Source organism: Rhipicephalus sanguineus, chromosome 6 (assembly GCF_013339695.2).
Source record: "Rhipicephalus sanguineus isolate Rsan-2018 chromosome 6, BIME_Rsan_1.4, whole genome shotgun sequence".
NCBI classification, from domain to species: domain Eukaryota; kingdom Metazoa; phylum Arthropoda; class Arachnida; order Ixodida; family Ixodidae; genus Rhipicephalus; species Rhipicephalus sanguineus.
The window spans coordinates 41,527,209-41,551,466 of record NC_051181.1 but is presented as its reverse complement, the minus strand read 5'-3'; the positions used below and the strand labels follow the sequence as shown (position 1 = coordinate 41,551,466).

At 46.7% G+C, this 24,258-nt stretch overlaps 1 protein-coding gene across 4 annotated transcripts in view; it reads left to right on the top strand.

The window, feature by feature from the left end:
- Nucleotides 1-24,258, top strand: part of LOC119395728 (NADPH oxidase 4) — a 357,853-nt gene that overhangs the window by 243,259 nt on the left and 90,336 nt on the right. The window lies entirely within an intron of this gene.

Below are 24,258 nucleotides of genomic sequence, written 5' to 3'. Positions count from 1 at the left end.
GCATCAGGCCCCGCCACGGCGGTCTAGTGGTTATGGCGCTGGACTGCTGACCGGAAGGTCGCGGGATCGAAACCTGGCCGCGGCGGCTGCATTTTCGATGGAGCGAAAATTTTGGGGCCCGTGTATTTAGATTTAGGTGCACGTTAAAGAACCCCAGGTGGTCGAAATTTCCGGAGCCCTCCACTACGGCGTCTCTAATAATCATATCGTGGTTTTGGGACGTTAACCGCAGATATTATTATTATAATAATTGCATCAGCTCTTTTGAATTTCACGCCCATCCAACTATGACGTCCGCAGCATGGAATCGAGCCCGCGTCCTCGTGAGCAGCGGCACGATGCTACATGCTCCAAGCTACCGCACTGATATGCAGCTGCATCGTCGTGCGGCCTGTCTACGCGAAAGAAAATTTCACTATCTTGAACAAGAATGCAGCCTGTAACACGAATGCAGCCTCATTGATTTCCTTTATGGCGCCGCCCAAGCAATACAGCCGATGATCTATAGTGCAATCTCGGTCTCAAAACTACTCAACATCTCACATATCTAAGTGGTGGAGTCTGTTGGGCAATTAGGCCAACGGCAGCGATAAATAGAGCAGTTCGCGTTGGCCGTATGAACTAGATCTCAGCTAAAAAAAAAGGCTGATTGAAGTTAAACACTTCTACTTCAAACGCAATGGAATGTCCTTATAAAGGTTTCTTCGCAAAGAGCTTTCATATATCAACAGATTCACGCATGAAGATAACTCTTGAGGTAAGATATCCGCGCCTAATGTTCGGTTTGCGCGGCTAATAGCTCTGAAGTCGATCTTCCCGCTTCATTTTTTTAAAGAATAAATCTTTTGAACTCTTGCTTTGCACCTGTGTGTGCTGGTATTTCGGCTTTTAAATCGGGACTGCGTACCAACGCTATCGACCAACTTACACTGCACCATTGGTCGTAGCTGCTTTATCCGCCTGGGTCACTGTAAGTGCGCCCTCGTGTACTCAAGGGTTCGATATTTGTCAAGAAGTTGTAAATTCCTTGCCGTTCTTTAATGGGTGCGCGACTATACACCCAAAAATTTTCTCGTTCATCTTGTGAAATTTTCGCTAGCACACATATCGATACTGTAAGTTGTCATTTTTCTTGGATACGATCGGCGGGATCCCTTTTCGAGCGTTCGTGTAAATCATTTTGGAATTTTCGCTTAACAGTTTTCCTCAAGAATTCCTTCTCGGAATGAAATTTTCCGGAAGGCGGGAACAAACGAAAGTAGAGATTTGTCTCGAAGGTTTAACTTTCTGCCCCAGGACATGGTGGCGTGCAGAAAGTTGCTTCGCAATGATAATTTTAAGATAAGCGCGAAATATGCAACTTTAGCTGCTTCTTTTCCCATGCAAAGAACACGTTGACATTCATTACTTCTGCGGCGTAGCCGGCCCTTACCACCCATTTTGTCAGAATATATTTTCGGTACGTGCTTTGAATACTTGCGTAAGCGAAAATTGGTGCCCCAAATGCGTAGACAGAGAGAAAGGGCAGGAATGTAGGAAGCGTAGCGAGGTGAACTACAAAGGTCATCATTGCCAGGGCTGTCAGTATGATTCCTACCGGCGGCGATCTCCATTTACTTCATAGCGATACATGCACTAATTAAAACGGCAGATCACGTCTCCCAAAGCTTCGTTCGCTTTGTTATCTGCTACATTTATATATCTTTGCCTAACGAATACGGATATTCTCTTCTTCTTCTCGTCCATAACTAACGCAACTATTTCGTTGGCGCTCTAGACAAAAAAAAAAAAGAATCTCACAGTGTTCTTTATGCTTCGCCTAAGACGACTCGGAGGCGTAAGCCATCTTCTTCTTCTTTTTCTTCTCAGTCGATGTATTGTTCAGCCCCGCCCCCCTGCGAAAGCTTACTCCACCTAACGTGGTTTTGCACTGCCTCCAGGATCGGAGGCATTGCTTCTGCACCCCACGTGGTTTTGCCCTGCCTCCGTGATCGGCCCCCTTTGACCTAGTGAGAATGTCATCTGATGACGTCACATCTTGTGGTAATCTGTGACATCATGATGACGTCATATGGTGACGTGATCGAGCGATGATGATTTTTTGCATCACTCGTGCTGACGCCGGCGACCCGGGACGCCGGCGCCGACGGTTTTTTTCGTGTTTGATGAGGCATCTAAAGCTTTCGCCTTAATAAGCTACGAACGATCTCTACGTGCGCTCAGTTTAGCAGTGGTTCATAAATTACGTATAGGACTGAAATTTAGAACGAAAACGTTAGCAACAGCGTCGGCACGCGGGGAACGTCTAGCAGACAATTACGACGACCAAGATGCGACAGAACCTGCACTAGCCCGACTGAGTGCGCTGTACAACCAACCTTCTGTGCAGCGTGCACGGTATCGCGAGGAACACAAAGGTAGCTGAGCTGGATCCGTGTGAACAAAAAAAAAACGCACAAACAACGAAAACACATTTGTGATTGGAGCGTGGTACATTTGTGATTGGAGGACGCATGTCTCTGCTGTGACAAAAATACAGGAGCGACTACCGGTGCAATGAAGTGCCGGGACATTCATCTAGAGCGAGACCTTTCTACATTCCACCTCACGTTATTTTCAGAGCGGTGTTATTACGTTACACGGTAGGCGTCACGAAGTAATTTATGCAGCTCTTCATAATATAGTAAGTGCACTCTCCGTGTGCGACTAATGCATCTTAACATCACAACAGAACAAAAGGGCCACTACCTGGCTCATTTGTTAAACGGTTGGTACTTTTAACACGCACCCAAAGGACGTGCTCATGTCAACCATGCAAGCTTTCTTCAAGCAAAATATTCGACAACTCCCTGTAATAATGCTGAAATAGTTTCCTATGAAACTGTTTCCATTCACGTGTATGCACTATGCCTTTGGCAAGGGTCATTTCCAGTGGCATCATAAATGTCAAGTGAGGTCGGGTCTTCAGCGATGCCTAGAGGGGAGCCGCATGACAGCGGACGAGCTTATCCTGAACAATGGCCCATTGCTAGGGGCTGCTTAGTGAGAGCGTTGCGAGAACGGCAGCCTAAACGGCTTATCGCGGCTTTGGCGTTCTAAGCGCGGTATAAGCGAACGTAATCGCTGCTGTCTGGCACGAATGCAGCATTCTCTTTTGCAATTCCTCTTTCATGACTTTGGGGCGCGAACCCGTTAGCTTGCGACCGACAGCAGATGAGCTCAAGGTTGGCTGGCGCAACGGCTTGCGCGCGGTGACTGGAATTGTTACGAAATCCGTGTTTGAATAAGGTCCCAGCTCACATCAAGCCTACTACACCGTTCCTCATCTGCTTCTCGTATGCTGCCCAGATAGCCCCGTATAATCAACGATGGCGCTGTTGACGATCTAAGCAGCCGAGAATTCTTCGGATCTGGCCATGGCCGCTTTCGGAGGTCACGTGAACATGCGAGATAAGAAGACGCAAGAGAAAATGAGCGAACCACGTCCAGATTATATAACGGGACTCTTCCGTTGCACCACACTTTTCTTTGGAAGGCGATAGCCTGAGGATAATTCGTGCCCGTTTACGCGCATGTACTCGCAGACGATTTTCGCGCCTGCGTCTCAGGGAAGCACTTATAAATAATAATTGTGCGGGTTTGACGTCGCAAAGCCACAATATGATTATGAGAGACGTCGTAGTGGAGGTCTTCAGAAGTTTGGACCACCTGGGGTTCTTCACCGTGCAGTTAAATATAAGCACACGGGACTCCAGCATTTCGCCTCCACAGAAATGCGGCCACCGCAGCCAGGATTCTGTGCCGCGACCTGCGGGTCAGTAGTCAAGCACCACAACCACTAGACCACCGCGGCGGTTGCAAGGAAGCACTTCTCAGCCATTCTGTCGTGGCTGTCTATGCATACGCGTGGGTAGTCGCAATTTTCGCGGGAGAACCCTATACATGACAGGGTTCTACTACGACAGGAAAGTGTATGGTACAGAACCACTTCTGGGAGATTATGGTAAATACTCAGGAAACATACTGCACTTTTTTTACAACCGAATCAAACATTTCTGCGTTTAGCCAAAGTTAAAAGACTTGTTCTTGTGAAATCACATGAGTAATCGCTGATGTAGAGAGAGAAAGAGCAGAGGAAGGCAGGGAGGTTAACCAGAAGTTTGTATCCGGTATGCTACCCTGCACTGGGGTTGGGTAATAGGGCGTTGAAAGCGAGAGAGAGAAAATAAATAATAAGGAAAAAAAAAGACAATCACAAGTTGGACGACCAGCCCCTATCAGAAGAAAGACTACTACGCCATCGTCCGGACATGACGTCGCAGAAGAAGGCTTTGCAAGCACTACTAGCCTTCCTGCGATACACTGGCCTGTCGGAGCGCCTCTGAGCGGAACGCTCTCGTGTGTGTGTAGTTGTGATCGCTGATGTATAGTTCAATAGTGCCGCTATAGGTGAATTCGCGTTCCACGTAAGCATTAGTGTAGGTGCTGTGTTATTCGCTGTTTCCTGCGCGTTAGTTGTCAGCGAACAGTAGCAAGAGTTAACAAGGACATGACGAATGCTTCCAGTGTGAGCGGCAAGTCGGTAAGTCATGTCTGTCAAAGCACATGCGCGAAGTTTAGGACGCGCGAATGAGCACAGCGAACATCGTTGTTTGAAAGTGTTGACGATGGGAAAGATGGTTTGCATTCATTGGTGAGAAATAGTTTCTGCGGCCTTAACACGCACGAAAGTGCTTCATAGAGATCCATAGAGGCTAACTATGCATGATTTCTACAGTGAGTTACCGCAGCCTGATTAAATTGTCGGGGAGTTCACTGACCGAGATAGCGACGTGATGGAAACGGCTGCTAGGCAGTCGGGGAAGAAGTGCCATGGTTTCTACTACGAGACGTTTCCCCCTTGTATGAAACACCCCTCTTCTCTTGATGAAGAGAAGGAAGTGCGAGTGTGTACATGCTTTTTCTCATTTACACGTGGAATGGCGTGAAGTGTAGAATGTCAGGGTGTCTTAACGTAGTTGCTCAGCAGCTGTGCATGGTGTGTTTTTATTTCAGTTCATTTCTGAAATTCTTCAATGCCTCTGCACAAGCGGAAAAATTTTGGTCCCCTGCCACCGCGATAACAGCGTTTCGCCTATAGCAAGCTGTGTGATATCACAAGGAAGCCACATTGCTTCCATTTTGTTTCGTTGGACTGCAGTTACGGCACATTGCCAATATAAGTTCCAGAGGTTGAGAAAATGGACTCAGCTGTCACTTCATTTAATGTCACTGACGTGCGCTCTCCTTGAAGTAAGAATGAACTATTTTATTCACAATTCAATAAAATCGGTTCGTTTTTCGCAGTCGTTTTTTGTCATATTGACAGAGTTGTTGCAATTATTTGCTTTGTAGAAACGAATGTGTTGTCACGGTAGCTATGAGAGAGTACTACAAGACCACCGGTCATATCTCGCAGAGGTGGATGCGTCTACAACCAACAACCATCTCGTCGTCTTCATTTACACCTCGGTACATCAAGTTCCAACTCAGTTTTGAGTGCCGATTGTGTGCACAAGCAGCAATGAATACAGCACCACTATTCCAAATATTCCGACTCATTTAGGGAAGTTGCTCGAGCACTGTCGACCTAACATTTCATCCTTCCGTATGCGCCGCCGCTACGCCCGTTCTTTTTCTCCCATTCGGGGACAGCTGGACAGCTGTCACTATGTCAAAACTGTCAACGGCACGCACCGAACCCTCAAGCGCGTAGTAACTGCGCAACCTTCTTCCGACAATCTCGTTCACTTGCGCCATTGCATTGCGCTGAAGTGTTCAAGTGCCCATGTTGCGCAACGAGCCTCGTAGCCGGAGTCGCCGGGAAGTCTTGCCTGCTCGCTGGAACCGAACGAAGTTGGCCCTCGCTTCATTCCGCCGCTGTTTGCATCTGTTTTGTTCCTTCAGCTGTGAGAGAAAGAACGACGAGCGCTTGGGGGAGAGGAGGCTGCGCTCTGGGGCTGTCTACTCTGAGGATCTGGAGCACCGAGAAGTCTATTTTAACCGAGCTCTTTCTCAGCGGTGGCGCAACCGCTGAGGAGAAGGGGTGTGTGGAGTGACGATACGCGTTGCCTGGGAGGAGCCTTAGGGTTCGTAGGCGGAAATCGCCCGCGTCACCCCTCCTCCTCCAGGGCGTCGTCATCGCAACGCGAGAGACGCTACCCCGATCTTGCTCACTCCGCGAGACTCGAAACCCTGGCGCCAAGAAACAGACTGCCTTCTCCCCCACGTGTAGCGTCGTTAGGGGTCGAGGCCAAGGTTACGGACCCGGGCACGAGACGCCAAGCAACGAGCGCTCTTTTCTTTTCTGGGAACCGAAACGGGATATAATCTAGGTCGCTTGGCATCTATGTATAATCGTTGTCCGTTCATTCGCAGTGAGCTCAAAGAGAAGATGGTTATCATCGCAGTACGCGGAATTGCGTCACGAGTTGTGGTACTGAGCTGCTTAGTTTGCGTCTTGGTAAGCTAACGAAGTGACGCAGCACCGATGATGAACTCAGCCACCGCGCAAGGCCTCGGCTTAAAGTCAATCTGTGGGTAAATTCCGTGGGGATAACTGTTTCTATTTGTTAAGAACGGAGCGTCAAGGAGGACATGGGATATCAGTCTCAGTTTCAAAGTAGTTTGTGCAATGTTTTTTGCATACCTCGCACTTATTTGTAAGTGCTTCAAATTATTATTCATTTCGTAGACCATAATAGTCTCAGGATATGGAGGATTTTGACATAGAGAACAAATAGTAACGACAGAAGAGAACCATCCTAAGAGTTTGGTAAATATATGCGCATATGTCATCAGAAATAAAAATAATTGAAAATATCCCGGCGATAAAAGTAGAGGTTTATTTGCTCTACACGGAAGCTTTTCACTCTTAACAAGAAAATTATATACGAATAATTAAAAAAAATAACAGAAACAATCTGCCATAAACAATTTCCAATAAACCAGGAAGTTCGCATGGGTTATGCGACGATAGGTATATGAAAATTCAGGAGTTTTGTCTTATGACCGCTGGTGTACATATGAGATTATGGAATAAGCAGAATACCGGTTTTCAAGAGGGAAAGAAAGTTGTAAATTATATAACTGCGTTTAGCGGTTAAATAATATACTTGGGAATAATAAATAAGATTTGTCAACTTGCAGTGCCAAAATTCTTTATTGGGAGGACCATATGAACGCCTAAAAGGGGATGGTGAAAAATGAAGCGAAATCCATGACGTCACGATGGTATCTTGCTACTTATATCATGACGTACACGGCATGCATTCCATGATCTTCTTTTCGTGACCTGCCATTCATTTTTCTCAGGCACTCATGTCATCCGATGCAAATTTTGGTGTGTATTAAGCTAACGAAACGAAGACGAGAGCACAAAGACGCACGCGGCTAGACCACGATCTACATGACAGGCATATCATGATATTCGTGTCATGACCTGACACTTATGTCCATGAACTTATCAGATCAGATAATGGCAGCAGTGGCCACCATGATCTCACCCACTGTTCCTAATCTTGGTTACTCCTGTTCTGTTAATCTCCGTTATTTTTTCTGATAAGTCACTGTTAGTTTTTGCACGTGTTGATCCTGGGCTTCGGCATTGTTCACTTCATGTGTATATTCTTTCAGTGTTTTCGCTATAAACCACAGTTGCAAGTAAGCGCCGTCGTTTGTCCACTCTAGTCTACGCCGTCTTTTTAGCGCTTCACCACCCTCGTTGATAATCTCAGAGCACAAAGCAGTTTGGTAGGGTCTGAGGTGAAGGTGTTCTTTGTTGGATATGGCGGCGTAGTTCGGGGTCAGCAGTACAGCGTTATGCGGTAAGGTGTGCTTGAATTTGTATAGGTTGTCAGGATAGCAAGCAGAATGAAGAACGGTTATTTCATCAACGCTCGATGCTCAATGCTGCAGTTGCGAAACTGAGCAGCTAGCGCACGATACAAGGCACTCGTTTTTCGACTATGAACGACCATCTTGCAACTTTTCGGGGGGCCGCTTTACGACTCCTCATGCTGAAGCAGTTGCGGGCAATTTTTCCCGCATCCTCTGAGAGTGTGAAGAAGCCTTTACCCCAGCGCGTCCATAGCCCGACGCTGCAGAGAGCAGAAGGAGGCTTCTGCGACGCTTGACATTTTCGCCCAAGAAAAATGTCAATGTTCGCGATGTCATGGCGGCACTAAAACAACCGGCGGATACCCGCTATGGGAGTGCGTAAAACATATCTAAAGAAAGAACTGTTTGTGGCGATGCTTCTATCACTTGCGGATGTTGTAAGGACACAGCCGGAACGGATCCGTCGGAGAGAAATGAAGGGTTAACCTCCCCACACTTATGCAGCCTTCATGGCGAGGCTCTAAGTACATGTATATGTCTTCACCTTTTTTTCGATAGTCGAGTAATCTGCATCCCATACAGCTAAAGTACGTTCCTTGGCTCTACCTCTTTCTTAGACTTCAGCCTAGTGCGCCAAATACTTCTCCGGCCGTTCTCATATTTCTATATACTATAGTTACTTCGGTGTGGGGCGTGTCATCTCTGCTAAGTGAAGCGCGCTTTAACATTGCTGCTTTTAATAATAGTAATAATAATTTAAGATTGCTATCTTCCATTCTTACCTCTACCTAGCACGCCGATCCTCTCTGTCTTCCCATCATTTCCAGCGCTTTGTATTGAAGCTGCAACGTAAGGTCGCTACATGTATTAAGAAAAAGTTTAGGTATGGTACGTTCTGCTTCATTTGTCCTCACTTAACCTGAAAAACGTTTGAGTCGTTATGCCCATAACGCACGCAGTGTGCCACGGAAGCTGCGACCATGTGGAAGCATAGCAGAATTGAACGAGCCCGGCGCACGTATGCACAGCCAGCGCACCGAACGGAAAGGTCGTCGCAGACGATGATGGCCGCCCGGTCACGGCTTTTGTTTCGTCACAGTAGTTTTGTTTGCTTCGTTGTCCGGCTGCTCGCTTCCGGGCCACCAGCTGGGGAACCGCGTGTCAACAAGGCACGTGACCACGTGACCTCGATTTCCCGAGCCCAGGAACGAGCGCGCTGAGGCTTCCTGAGAAAAGAAATGACGTCGGCCCCACAATCGGTGCTCCGGTTAATCGCGCCGCCGCACGGGCACGCTTACCCACCCGAGCAAAGGCCGCGAAAACAATTGAGATTCCGCCATGATCGACCAGCCACTCTGCCTTTGCCTCGTTTGTTGCATCGCTCCGCTATTACGTGGTGGCGTGGGCGGATCGTAAAGAGCATCCGCCGCCACAGGGCACTGGCATCGAGAACTGCGGCGGTCGTCTCGTTTATTCACCTCTCCATGTTGTGACTTCCGAGGGCGCATCCAACGGGACTCCTCTAAGCGGCAAAGACAGTCCTTGAAAGTGAATTTTTGGCCTAAGCATCACGGCTTTATAGCCGCTCGCCAGCTGCGTCTGTGACGTCGACGTTCGTCGTTGCTGTATTGACTTTGTGGGTGCGATTATCGTGTCTTCATCGGAAGTATAGTAGCGTTTGGGGAGGGGGGGGGGCATAAAGCGCAGAGCAGGTGTTGAAGTAAGCTCAGAAACTCAGCTTATGCTGGTCTCTGTCGCGAGGTTTAATTTTCCCGAAACTATCTATGCACCAGAAGAATATCTCTAAATATAATCTACGAAGGAGACAGTCTACTACGTTAGACAGCGTTCGTCTACCTTGTCCAAGATACTGCCTGAATACTTGGCGAGGTAGATTCACAAAATGATAAAGCTACGCAGCTCACTCGATACTGCACCAGACCGAATGCCTAAAATATCTGCCCATTATCGGAAAATGGTTCTTAAACACTTAAAACTATGACAGGAAGATATTTTCTATGTCAAGCGCTTAATAAAATAACGCATAAGCCTCATTCATTTCACAGGGGGAGTAGAAAAAGCCAATAGCAAATTAGGCGCGACACTGTCCATCAAATGGCCGTGTAAATGCACATTAGAAAAAGATGTACGTATACTACGGCGAATGCCCTGACACGTGACACGTACTGTGATGAAACCCTGGTCCTTCGTGAGAACACCTCCCTCCCGTACGCCTTCGTCACTAAACCATCAGGAGAGGTACCTGACAAGAGTCACCACAATGAAAGATCAGGCGTTTCTGGCGGTCTTACTCTGAGGGAACTCCCGGGCGACGCTCTACACTCTCAGAAAGAAAGCGATGAGTCATTTGACTCTTTTTAAATGCGAAGCATTTCTTTGCGAACTTCTGCGACTTTGAGCGTATCTATCTATCTATCTATCTATCTATCTATCTATCTATCTATCTATCTATCTATCTATCTATCTATCTATCTATCTATCTATCTATCTATCTATCTATCCAGCCGCCTACGACTTTGTGCTCTCCTGGCCGTTTCGTTAATCGGATGTATACCAAAATTGGTGTGTCATAACATGGCCTTATTACGAACATAAATGACAGGTCATATCATGAAAATCATGACACGCATGTCATGAACAGCATGATTTACATTCCACGGCCTTTGGGCTCCCTGGCCGTTCCGTTAATCGGATGTGTACCAAAATTGGTGTGGCATAACATAGCCTTATCACGAACATAAATGACAGGTCATATCATGAAAATCATGACACGCATGTCATGAACAGCATGATTTACATTCCACAGCCTTTGGGCTCTTACGGCCGTTCCGAACTTCATATATACGAAAATTGGTACGGCGTGACAAGAGTTCATGACGAACATAATGACAGGTCCTAACATGCAAATCATGACGCGCATGTCATGTGCAGCATGATTTACATGACATGGTCTCGGGGCGCTCGCGGCCGTTTAAATTAAGCGATACATACGAAAACTGGTATGACGAGACATTTCTGTATGACGGACATAACTGACACGTGGTAACATGAAAATCATGATATGCATGTCATGCACGTCATGATTTATATGCCACGCTCATGGCGCACTCGCGGCCGTTTCGTTAGATTGATATACACCAAAATTGGTACTGTGCGATGTGACTTTATGAAGAACATGAATAACAGGTGGTAGCATGAAAACCATGACATCCATGACATGTTTGTCATGATTTACATGCCACGCTCATGGTGCATTCGCGTCCGTTTCGCTTGCGTGATATACACCAAAATTGGTGTTACGCGACACGACATTATGACGAACGTAAGTGAGACGTGGTAGCATGAAAATCATGACATGCAAGTCATGTACGACCTGATTTACATGCCACGCTCATGATGCGCTAGCGGCAGTTTCAGTATATTGATATACACCAAAATTGGTATTGCGCGATGTGACTGTATGAAGAACATGAATGACAGTTGGTAAGATGAAAACCATGACATGCATGTCATGTATGTCATGACTTAATTGCCACGCTCATGATGCATTCGCGGCCGCTTCGCTAGCTCGATGTACACGAAAATTGGTATTGCGCGAAGCGACTGTATCACGAAGGTAATTGAGACGTGGTAACATGAAAATCATGACATGCATGAAATGTACGACATGATTTACATGCCATGCTCATGGCGCACTCGTGGCCGTTTCGCTAGATTGATATGCACCAAAATTGGCATTGCGCGATGTGACTGTATGAAGAACATGAATAACAGGTGATAACATGAAAACTATGACATGCATGCCATGTATGTCATGACTTACATTCCACGCTCATGGTGCACTCGCGGCCGTTTCGATAGCTTGATATACACCAAAACTGGTATTGCGCGATGAACTGTATGATGAACATTAGTGACAGGTGGTAACATGAAAAACCATAATATTCATGTCATGTATGGCATGATTTACATGCTCTACTCATGGTGCACTCGCGGCCATTTCGCTCCTTTGATATACACCAAAATTGGCATTGCGCGATGTGACTGTATGACGAACATAAATGAGAGGTCTTAACATGCGAATCATGTTATGCATGTCATGTACGGTATGATTTACATGCCACTGTCATGGTGCGCTTCCGGCGGTTTTGTTAACGTGATATATACCAAAATTGGTATGGCATGACACGAGGGCGTGAACATAAACGACAGGTCATGCATTTATATACCAGAATGCGCGTTTCATTGACATGGTGTACACTAGATTGTGCATGCATGCGTGCATGGCAAACATGCGATATATGGTGGACTAGATGCCATGACATGAATGATTTCATTTGGCTCAAAGACAAACAAGGCGATGTATGCAGCTCTTATTTGCTGGCTGCTTCGTATTACATCGATTCCCACAGTGCGTGGGATCTGCCGAATTTTTTTATTCCTGACTTGCCACGTATATCACTCCTTTTGAATAGGCACGTGAACTCTATTTGTAGATCATTATCTTCCAGAAGAGAGAAGAAAAGAGAGTTAACGCGCATTTTAAAGAGAGTCGTATACGTGGCCAGTCAGGACTCGCCATAAAGTGGCAAGGTCTCGAGAGCTCTTCGGTAGAGAGACCGAAGGCTACCAGGCTACTCAGAGTTCTCTCGTTCTCTCGTGTGTGTCGTGGACGTAGCTGCCGAAATCGCAGCGACATCTAAGTTCACAGGGCGCATCGGCAATAGTGAACACTGAATCTCCGACTGACAAGCTGTCAGAAGACAAAGCAATACTCATAGCGCTTCAATCACTGTTAGACACACTTCCTGAGTTCGTTGGCAAGCTTGAATCACCATACGCTCAGTCCGTACAACAGGTACTGCTATGTCCAGTACTTGCAAGCCCTCAGTGGGCACCATGACTGGGCTATATTCAGTGAAACGTGATACGCTTGAGATGCCGCGTTCAGTACTATGGAACGCAGCAGTGTTGATTAAGCTCATGCAAAATTATGTGTGCTCACTTCTCTCTATCTCCCTATCTTTTGATCCCTTAATCCCCTACCCCCAGCGTAGGATAGCAAACCGGACGTACGTATGGTCGACCTTCCCGCCTTGCCTTCATCTTCCTCTTCTAGACCTTTCTGTGTCCATGCGACTTACAAATTCTTGCGAATCCGCGGGTTCGATCCCAGCCGCGGCAGTCGCATTTCGATGGAGGCGAAATGCTAGACGCCCGCGTACTGTACGATGCCAGTGCACGTTAAAGAACACCAGATGTTCTAAATTTCCGGAACCCTTCACTACGGCGCCTTTCATAATCATATCTTGGTTTTGGAACGCAATACCCCAGATATTATTATTATTATTATTATTATTATTATTATTATTATTATTATTATTATTATTATTATTATTATTATTATTATTATTATTATTATTATTACGACTCTGGATCTCGTTCTAACGCTGCTGGATTATTATCATTGCCATCACTTTGCTGCCGACGAAATCGCGCTGATCTGTTATTTCTTTACAAGCTTGTGCATGATATCATATCCTGCCCTGCACTGCTCCACTGTCTTAATTTCCGAATTCCACGTAAGCTGACCAGAGAGAATAGACCTTTTCATGTAACCGCCTGCCTCTGTGAACATTCGACCATTGGCAGGATACAACGTCTTTACAATGCTTACTTTTTGGAGCTCGATGTTTTTCACAGCTCCCAGTCGTTGTTCTGCTCCGAGCTTTGCACTGTACTTACATAGCCTCGTACACTGTTGACATTTTTTTTTCTGCCTGCGCATAGTTGTATATGTGCAATTTTATAACGTTTTTTATCCCTGATATTTTATGATGAATGTCTGCCTTTGTTTTTTTTTTCGTGCGCCAGTACAAAGACCTCACGGTTGTTCCTGGGCACATTAAATAAACGTTTGATTATTATTATTATTATTATTATTATTATTATTATTATTATTACTATTATTATTATTATTATTATTATTATTATTATTATTATTATTATTATTATTATTGCGAATTCCCAAACAAGGAATGCAATGGCGTAGCCAGGAACTTGAGGGCGAAACACACACACGCACACACACACACACACACACACACACACACGCACACACACACACACACACACGCACACACACACACACACAAACGCGCGCGCGCGCGCCACTATTAGGTTTCAGTTTGCGTTAGCGTGATCGGGGTAGTTAAGGGGATATCATTATCGTGCCGCAAACTCTCGCTTCAGAAATGGAGTTTTAGTACAGCTGCACAGCGTTTACGTGCCCAAGTTGTGACTACGGCGCCCCCTAGGAGAGGATGAATGAGTTCAAGAAAAGGGAAACGGAAAGTGCTCATCCGTCACCCGCCGCGCAGAAATAGGAAAGTTAAGTTTGTACGTGCACTCCTTATCTTGAGCGGATTGTGGTCCGCCGAATAAGTATACTTTATGGGAAACGGTGGCAGCGACATCTCATGATGCAGGTCTCAACAAGATATATACCAAGCTAATGTCGTCATGACCTACTTGTTCTACATAACTACTGGTAAAAAGCATTTGCAGTAAGATAAGCAATAACTCACAGTATTTTCATGACTTTCTTTCTATTAGAACACTGACGCGACTAAAAATGTTGAATGTGTTGTGGTTGTACAAAACGCTACAGGGTGTCGCTACCAAATCTGCAACTGCCGTTAAAAGCTCCAGCAAACTGGTGTATGCAAACGGTCAGAATTCTCTGGAGAAACTCCAATTCACTAGTATGTCAGCTTCTTGAGAATTATAAGAATTAAATAAATATGAAGCACGCGCAAAAAGCGAATACTTATATGCTGCAGAATTGTTTGCAGACGTTCTCTTGTTAAGCCTAGGAACGTTTCAAATGGGAAATGATCTAGAAAACACCGCTAAGTTATCCAACCAAAGAGACACAATCATCGAAGCTGCCTGAAGGCAAGCCAAGTATTTTTAAGGAGACATTTGTTAGGAACGAAGTGAATCCTACAACAACAACGCCACATTCATTTCGAAGCGGGTGTCCGAAGCCGCCGCGATGTTTTACCTACACTGCAAAACCACGCAAACAAGGTAACGTTAAATCTAATAAATAGCGTGCTTACGCTATCGGTCGTGAAGCGTAAAGCGCACGCTACTCCGCTAAGGCCGATAAATAATGCTTTCTATTACTGGGGAACTATTGTGGCATATTTGAGTTTGAGTTTATTCAACCACGTAGTACAAGATAAATGGGCAAATATGGTTAGTGGGGAATGTATGTGTACTACCGTGGAATGTTTGTGCATGCATGTGCCACTGAAACAAATATGCTTTTTTTTTTGATGTCGTGGACCCCTTACATATCCAAGTTGTTGCTTCGGTCACACTACAAATAGTTAAATTTCTTTTTCTTGATTGGTTCATGTGGACCACAAAGCTTAAAGGATTACGAAATTTACATGTATGACCAAAACGAATGAAGGTTCGCTGCTCGCGCGAGGTCATGGTTAGAATACTCGCAGCGTTAAGAAATTTTCTCAAAGATGAAACGGAAGAGCAAAAGGGCGTTTAGATTTTTGAAAATGCTACAACCAACTTTGGCAAAGCGTCTCGCGGAGGAAAGGATATCTTTTTGTTGCCTATACACTGTCAGACTGTATTGCAGTTATGTACACAAAAGAAAGTAGTGAGCAAGAAAGGTCACTTGATTTTTTTCATTGCGCAGGAAACTTACAACCATTCATTCAATCCCACGGACAAATCGGGCAAATAATTCTAACTGAACGAATAATTATTTCGGCCGTAATAGAGATAAAATGTAAAAGCTTATCCGAGGCGAGGGCAATGTAGCTAGACTTTTCGTATTTTCGTTATGTCGTGCGAGCTGCCAGTTCAATCGAGCAATAACTAATGTTTGCAAAAGTGAACGGTTAGAGGAAAACAGGTCGCCCATGCGTAATATGATTAAATCCAGGGCACAGGCAAATTTCCAGATTAGCATAACAATCTTTACAAATAAGTCGCACTGACACTCCTATATTTACAATGTTATGAGGTGTCGCAAGTGACTTCACGATACTCAAAACACATCACTGTCCACCTCCATAAACGCTCATTTTTCACTTTATTTTTATTTATCAGTACCTTACAGCGCCCTCGTGGGGCATTATGTAAGGGGGGCAATAAAACATGTACAAAATAGAGATAAATATACATAGGTGAAATACTGATTATTACAGATGTAAGTGAACACACGGACATAGAAATCCAAAATATACTAAAACAGCAAAGTGTGATGTCTGAAGGCGTTACACAAAAGATAATATAAAGTAACTATTTCAACACCAACAATTTAACAAGATAAAACTGCCAAAAGAGTTGTTCGCAAATAACTGAACACAGAGGATAAAATAAAAACAGGAAAAAAAAACGAAAAAAAACCTACCGCTAACAGCATTGTAGGCACGGGTGAATGTGAGAACGCCATACACCAAATTTCGGTGCCACATATTTTTTTGCGGTTGTTTGAGAACTTTGCGGGGTCTCACTGTCATGCGAGATCATCTGGAAGGTCATTCCACAAACGAATCGCTCGTGGAAGAGCCGAAAGTTTGAAAGCGTCAGTTTCACCGTACATGCGTGATAAGCTATGGTTGTTATGTAGTCGGCGTGAAGTTCGATGAGCTAGATTAAGGTGAACAGATGGCATATCATGCTGGTGTGTATGAGTTTGTGGAATAGTGATAAAAGAGAAATGTCAAGACGAATTTTTAGTGGCTCGAGTGCAAGGCCTTGTTTAATCTGTGTTCTGCTAGATGGGTAGCTGTAATTACGTGTAATGAGTCGACTGGCTCGGTTCTGGATATATGCTAACATGTTAATTAGGTATTGTTTATGCGGTGACCAAATGGAGGAGGTGAACTCGAGTTACGGGCGGATTAAATCAAGATGCGCGAGTTTACGAACATCGGAAGGAGAATTGTGTAAATTACGGCGTAGAAATCCTAATGATTTTGATGCGTTAGCACAGATGGAAGTAATATGTGTGGACCAGGAAAGATTAGGAGTTAGGTTTATGCCTAGGTACTTACAATGCTGAGCCCGTTCCACCATGATGTTACCAATTTTGTATAGGCCACTAAAGTTACGACGTTTTCGACTAAATGTGATTAGTTTGCACTTGGAAACGTTTAATGTCATCTGCCAGGTATTGCACCAATCACCAATACGCTCAGGGTCTTGTTGAAGGGCAAGATGATCACTACTGCTGCGGATGGAACGGTAAATGATGCTGTCATCGGAGAATATGCGCATACAAAATGATAAATTGTCCGGTAGGTCATTAATGTAGATGAGGAAAAGTAAGGGGCCGAGAACACTTCCTTGCGGAACACCAGAGGAAACGTAACGTTCGTATATTTCTTAATGCCTCCCCTATGTGTCGATATCGCAGAAGGTTTTACATGATCGTTTCCAAAGGGCGCCAAATTCAGTAGCGCTATAGCGTAGCTATCATTCTCAGGTTAAAAAAATTTTTTGCGTGACTTAACTGACGTAACGTCGTAAAGGACAATGTATAGCGGAGCTGAGGGGAAGCCTCAGCGATGAAATGCAAAGTGATGCAAAGCGAGGCGAACATGGCCGTAGTGCAGCACTGAAAGAACCTCCTCTCCGCTTGACCGCCTGCATGTCTCCAACCTCCAACTCGGCTCCACTATACTATGCTATACCCTCCCTCCTCCCTCCTCCTCGCCCTCACTTTCTTTTCCCGCCCCTTGCTATACTATAATATACACTACTACTACACCATACTATACACTACTGCACTGTACTATACAGACGCTGATCATGTGCACGTTTGTAAGTTGTATGCCCAACGTTTCCTATTCGCTTAATAAATTCGAGCACTGGCCTTTGCTAAGGGTATTTTACCGGGACATCTACCTCTGGGTACGGCTCCGAGACTTGCTTACCTTAGGGCTGCTGGCGTCAATTACCGGGTGCAAACAGCACACGAGTTCTCAATTCGTCTGTTGCTTAGTTCAAACATTCCTGTGATAGGTTGGCTTTTTCACCTGCTTGCCAGGATGTGTTACTATCGGGCAGATTCTCGTGACTTTAGAGTCATCGGTTCGTCCACGTATACCATCGTGTCGCAGCTAACAGAGGCACCGAGCTAGAGCATATAAACGAGACCGCGACCCTTCAGAATAGACCAGAAATTTCTATAAGTTTCTGTCAGAAGGTGTCGCACTTTCCTTTGGGGTATATTTACATTGTGTCCGTTGGTAACTGGCAATGAACCACGAACGGCAACCTGCGGTGAGCTGGCCAAGGCTAGAATGTAGGCTCTTCATTTTACAGCTACCAACCTGCGCTCTGGGGTGGCCTTCACACCATTCTAAGGACTTGTGAGATGAAATATTTTCAGTGAAGCTTCGTGATTTGCGAACTGCTACGGTACGACGAGCGCGTTCACTAAACCAGGTCTACGTGTGTATCTATGTTATTAGATAATTCTCTATTAGTCTCACGTGACACACGCTAATTATCTTCCAGAATCCGTATAGCCATCCCGGTCGTCCGCTTGGGCCGAATGGGATGACTATACCGACTGTGGAGGATGCTCAGCGTTGCTCGTAACCCACATCCGACGGTTGTACGGCGATTAAAGCCGCTGCGTGGAACTCTGGCACCACATCAGTGCCATTTTTCTGTCTCGTTTCCCCGTGAAATCATGTTTGTGACGCCTACCTGCGACGTGGTTTTCCTTCAGCTACGGTGCAGCGGTTAGTTATGCTGAAGAAAGGCCACGCTACCCTTTGCTTGCTCCGCCGACATCGGTCAAGGAAAACGTTGGAAAAAGCAAACGAAACAGGGCAGGGGAGGGCGCACTTCGCACATTGTGTGTGGCAGCAGAAAAAACAAAGCAGGAAAGAGAGAGAGACAACCGAAAAGGAAGGAAAGGTGAGCAGGTAATGTCATTTTGCCTTGCGTCCGCGTGAAGACAGGTAAGGCTCGTTTAGCGCGTACTGCCACGTTACGGCGGGAGCCGCCATTTTGCGAGCCACCTTCGCAAGAGAGACCGCTAGTTTACCGCTTATGTCTTGGCATACATGTGCCGACAGGCAAGATGCTCGAACGGATAAGGCATGGCCCTTCGGATGGCGGGGTGGCCGGCAATCGGTCTGTCTCGCGTTAGAGCACGCGAGCGATATGCCGTTCAGAATGAGGCAGCCCGTATACCCGACACGGTGTGCGCGCACCGGGGCCGACGCATTCGACTGGCCCTGCACAATGACGACGCGCCTCTTTCGAGTTCGTCGAGCAGCCGTCCCCGGGGCGCCGTTTTCTTTCAAAGCCGCGGCCGACGTCGGCAGCGCTCCGCGGGCGGCTCACCTAAAATCGAGGTCGCACATCAACCGCTCTCGCCGCGACGTCCCTGCCCTTTCACCCACGCCGCCGTTGGAGACGTGCCGAAGAAGTCGCTGCAGGGCAGGGCCGTAAAGACAACACAAGAAGCGGCAGGCACGTTGTTTGAACGTGCCGTATACGCGCATACCGCGCCACTCGACTTCTTCAAGAAGGAGACCCGTTTCCGGCAGGCGCTGCGCGACTTGTCTCAAGTCCTTCCGCGCATATTGTCGGCTCGGTCTCGCACTTTCTCTTTTTCCGGCCGGGACCGTTTCGGACCTGTCGACCCCTCCCCATGCCATTCCTTTCTTTGCTCCGCGGAGGCGCCGGAGTCTACGTTGCTCGAATTTTGGGGACGTGCAGAGAGACTGCACTCTTCAAGGGTGAACGTGGTTTCCTCTCGGTGGCGGCCACACCCCTTTGGTAAATATTGCAGTGTATTGCTCTGCCCTACTGTGCACTGTGGCTAAACAATATTTGAGCAAAGGCTGCCGTCTTGCAAACATAGGTATGACCGCGCTACTGTCTACAACTGTACACTCGCTTTATTGGCGGAGAAACAAAGGCGCTGCTGGCGGTTTCGTCAATGTTTAGCCTGACGAAGCGCTGACGAAGCGCCAGTTCGCGCTGACGAAGCGCGAAGTCATCGCCGCACCGGAGAGATGCACCCATGTCTCTTTCTAACAATGTGCCTCATATACCGCAATATCTAAACGCCTAAACAGACGCGCTTTCCATTCCCACTGGACAAAAGCTGCCTACTGCAAAACCACTTCATGAGACAGTGGTAAAAAGCATGGTTTCTTAATGGGAACGCGATCTCAAGTGTAAATTGTTTTGTTGTACGTCTGCCGTCTTGTCGGACTGTTTCTTGGCGTCTGCATGCGCTTAGATAAATAAACGAGCGAGGCGCGGGCATTGTCCACAAAGAGGCAGCGTTTGAATTGCCTGTGTCCGCTTTCCCTATAGTCACCGCAATGATGGAGACTCTGTCTCCTATAGAACTACCCACTATGCGTATACAGTTCACGAATGGCATGGTATATAATTTCAACTGCATATTTTATCGTCCTGGTTATACGTGAATAGCTACATTATCCTTAACTATGTTCCCCTTTTTTCCAACGTCGCGCAATTCGTGCCGTGTTTCCTGGAGCTATTGCACTTGAAATGCAAGACGTTGAGCGGCGTTCACATGTGAAGGTTTAAAAGAGCTTGGGTGCAATAACCAAGTTTCTCGTGTTGACAATTTTTTTTTTCGAGTTCCATATAGGCACATAATAATTGTTGGGGTTTTACGTCCCAAAGCCACGACATGATTATGAAGGACGCCGTAGTGTTGAGCTCCGGAAATTTTGACCATCTGGTGTTGCTTAACGTGTACCTAAATCGAAGTACACGTGCCTAGAGCACCTCGCCTCCATCGTACTGCGGCTACTGTGGCCGAGATTTGATACCGCGACCTTTGGGTAGGCGGTCCAGCACCATAACCACTAGACCACCGTGGCGGGTCTATTGCTATCCCGCCAATCTATACTGTCTTGGTGTGGCTCACAATCGCGCGCATATCGGTAGGCAAACTGGAGATGGAACAGCGCCATATTTTTTATTTCTCCAGCGGGCCGAGGAAGCCGCCAGGGTTCACGGACTCCTGGCCGTCTCCTAGGCGGGGCCATCGGCCCGCCCCACCAACTCGCAGGACTCGGAATAAAGTCATTTCCTTGCTTCCTCGAAACTTGGCTGCGGGATATAATTTCTGTAAAATAAAGAGAAAGCTTGAAAAATATAAATTCCCTTTTACATTTGTTCCTACTCGTTTGTGCCTCTCATTCGTACATTCTTTTTAAATTTATCTAGCGCAGTGATCTTGCGTATCGACAATAATCATTTCTACGTGCACATGCCCAAGTGGAAATAAACATCAGTGGGCTTAACTGGGAGTAGGTTCACTTACCTGGGTTGTGTGCTGCAATATGCGCGCATACAGATAAGGAGGCGGTGCGGCGAAGTTTGCACAACAATAGAACAAGTATTGCATGATTGCACGTGCGTACACTGATAAGATCACCATCTATGCGATATATTACCTCTTAATTTAATCCTGCATTTTGTCATTCACAGGTACTACAGCAAAGATATCTTACTACAGATAATTCAATATGCAAAGCCTTAGGGTATCGTTGTTCGAATCGGCAAAGAAAGGTTCTACAGCCTGGCAAGAGAAAAAAAAAAGGTTGTTTGCGATAGTACGGCGTTTGAAGCCACAACAGTGTACGTTTTTCTGGAAAGAGTAGAATCGGAGAAGTTGCATCCTCAGTAACAAGCTTCGAAAGGAATAAAGGACGGTTTGTACGGATATGGATAGGTCAACTCACTAGCGGCTGATTACTGAGAACCTTGAGAAGAATCATATAGGATCACTGCTTTCTATTCGTCCTATCGGAACGGAACGGATGCAGTTGGGTCGGCGGGGTTTTTAGGCTGCGGACAATGCCCCATATTCTAGTCAGTGGTTTTCTGGGGTCAAGTTTGGAACAGAAGGCCCGCCATTGTCTCCTGTCTAGCTTGTCCAGGTGACGTTGGATTTGTTTTTGCAGTCGCCTGGCATCACGAATGTCATCTGCAGACAATGTCCTACGAGCACGTCTTTCAGATCTGCGGCGAATTGCCCGGAGCCTCTCATACTCAGCGTCGATCGTTGAATGAGTGCGAGGTGGTTCCAGATGTTTCGTGCTACTTTGTTTTGCTCGATTGAGCGCAGCAACAAACTCCTCATACGTCATTCCAGATCTCTATCCTGTGACAGCAGCGTGTTGGAAATAGCGGAGGCCTTCTGCTCTAAGATCACTGCAGTAGTGGCGCTAGCAACTACGCCTCGTGCAGCAAAAGAGGCTTCAACGACGCCGACCACCACTGAAGCGGATGAACCTTTTTCGATCGCGGAGCTGCTTGGGGCTTTGGCACTGGTGAACAATGCGTCATCTCCTGGACCTGACTGCGTTAGCTACGTCGAGTTAACGCATTTAGGCGACAAGGCGAAGATGCGCCTTCTTGACATATTCAATGCCAGCTGGGAGAGTGGGCGTCTTGAACCTTGCTGGAAACGAGCTCGTGTCATCCCTATTCTCAAGCCTGGCAAGTCTCCTACAGACCTTAACTCCTATCGTCCCATTGCACTTCTCAGTTGCGTGGGAAAGCTGATGGAGAAGATGGTATTGACGCGCTTGGACTGGTTGCTCATGAAGATGAATGCATACCCTCCACAAATGTCAGGTTTTAGAAAGGGACGCAGCAGCATCGACAATGTGATTAGCCTTATCAACTGCGTAAAAGTCAACAAAGCTAGAGGCAGCATCACTATCGGCGTATTCCTCGACATCAAGGGAGCGTTCGATAACGTGACTCACGAGTCTATCCTATACGGCCTGAAGTCTGTTGGAGTCGGCGGTCGTATGTACCGCTGGATCTACGACTACCTCACCGATCGGTCAGTCTACATGTCCACGAAAGAAGGTGACACAACCCCGCACACAGTGCAACGAGGAGTTCCACAGGGTGGTGTTCTAAGTCCGACCCTATTCAACATCGCCCTCATCGGATTGGAGAAACGCATCCCTGCATCGGTTGAAATCTCTCTATATGCAGATGACATCTGTATATGGAGCAGCGGTCGCAACAGACGTGTCCTACGAGCAAGGTTACAGAAAGCACTCAATTCAATTGAGAAATTCTTACTCGCACGAGGTCTAACGATGTCACCAGAAAAATGTGCCGCCGTTGCTTTTACTAGGCGTGATGTCTCGCGCTATATGTTAAAGGTAGCAGATTCTCCCATTCGATATGTGCCAAGTCATAAGTTTCTGGGAGTGACAATCGACAGGCTAATGACGTGGACGCCCCACGTTCGAGTATTGAAGGAAAAAATTGGGTCATACGCGAGCATCTTCCGCTTGTTATCAAGCAACGCCGGGGGCTGCTCCGTAAACGCCCTGCTGCGAATGTACACGGCTCTCTGCGAAGGTCTTCTGCGATACAGCCTTCCTGCGCTACATGGAATTTCCCAAACCAACATACAAGCACTCACTGGAGCTCAAGCAAAAGCCCTGAGGGTGTGCCTTGGCCTACCAAAAAATACATCAACTATCGGAACCCTTGCCGAAAGCAGACGCCTATCAGCTCCAGTGCTCCTACAGCAGGAGTTTCTTCGTGTCCACTTGCGCTATGCCACCAGAGTGCCAGGTCATCCGCTTGCTTCAGACAGCGGTCCTGTGGTACGGAGCTTACTCCCGCTGCATTATCAAAGCGCGTCAATGCCTGCGGAGCCATCGTGGAAAATTCCTTCGTGGTCAATAGTCACTTTCGTGCCTGGGTTCAGTAACAAGAGGCGCACACCCGGACCAGCACTAACATATTTCACCCTGCAGCACATGGAAAACAGCTACAAGGCTCACCGTCATATTTACACTGACGGCTCTGTCACGCCTACGTCATCTGCCATTGGGGTATGGATTCCGTCTGCCAATGTCACCATTTGTGCCACTCTCAGTCACCGTACTTCATCTACAGCCACCGAACTGGCCGCACTACGGGCTGCTTTTAATTTCATCGTAGACCAGACAGCCGAGTCTTGGGTCATCTTCACCGACTCAAGATCGGCGCTACAGTCTCTGAAGTCCCCAAGCACGCAGGAACAGCTCGTAATGGACATCAAACGCCTATGCAATAAAGCCTGCGAATTGAATCACCGCATTGTTCTACAGTGGATACCTGCCCACTGCGGAATACAAGGCAACGTCCAGGCTGATGACGCTGCCAAAGCTGGACATGACGCCTCGAGAGAAATGGTTGAAATACCTTTCTCGAGAAAAGACGCGGCGACACTTGTATCGGCACATGCATGGCGCTTCCAGCGATCCCTCTGGACAGATGCCAGTCACCAGTATG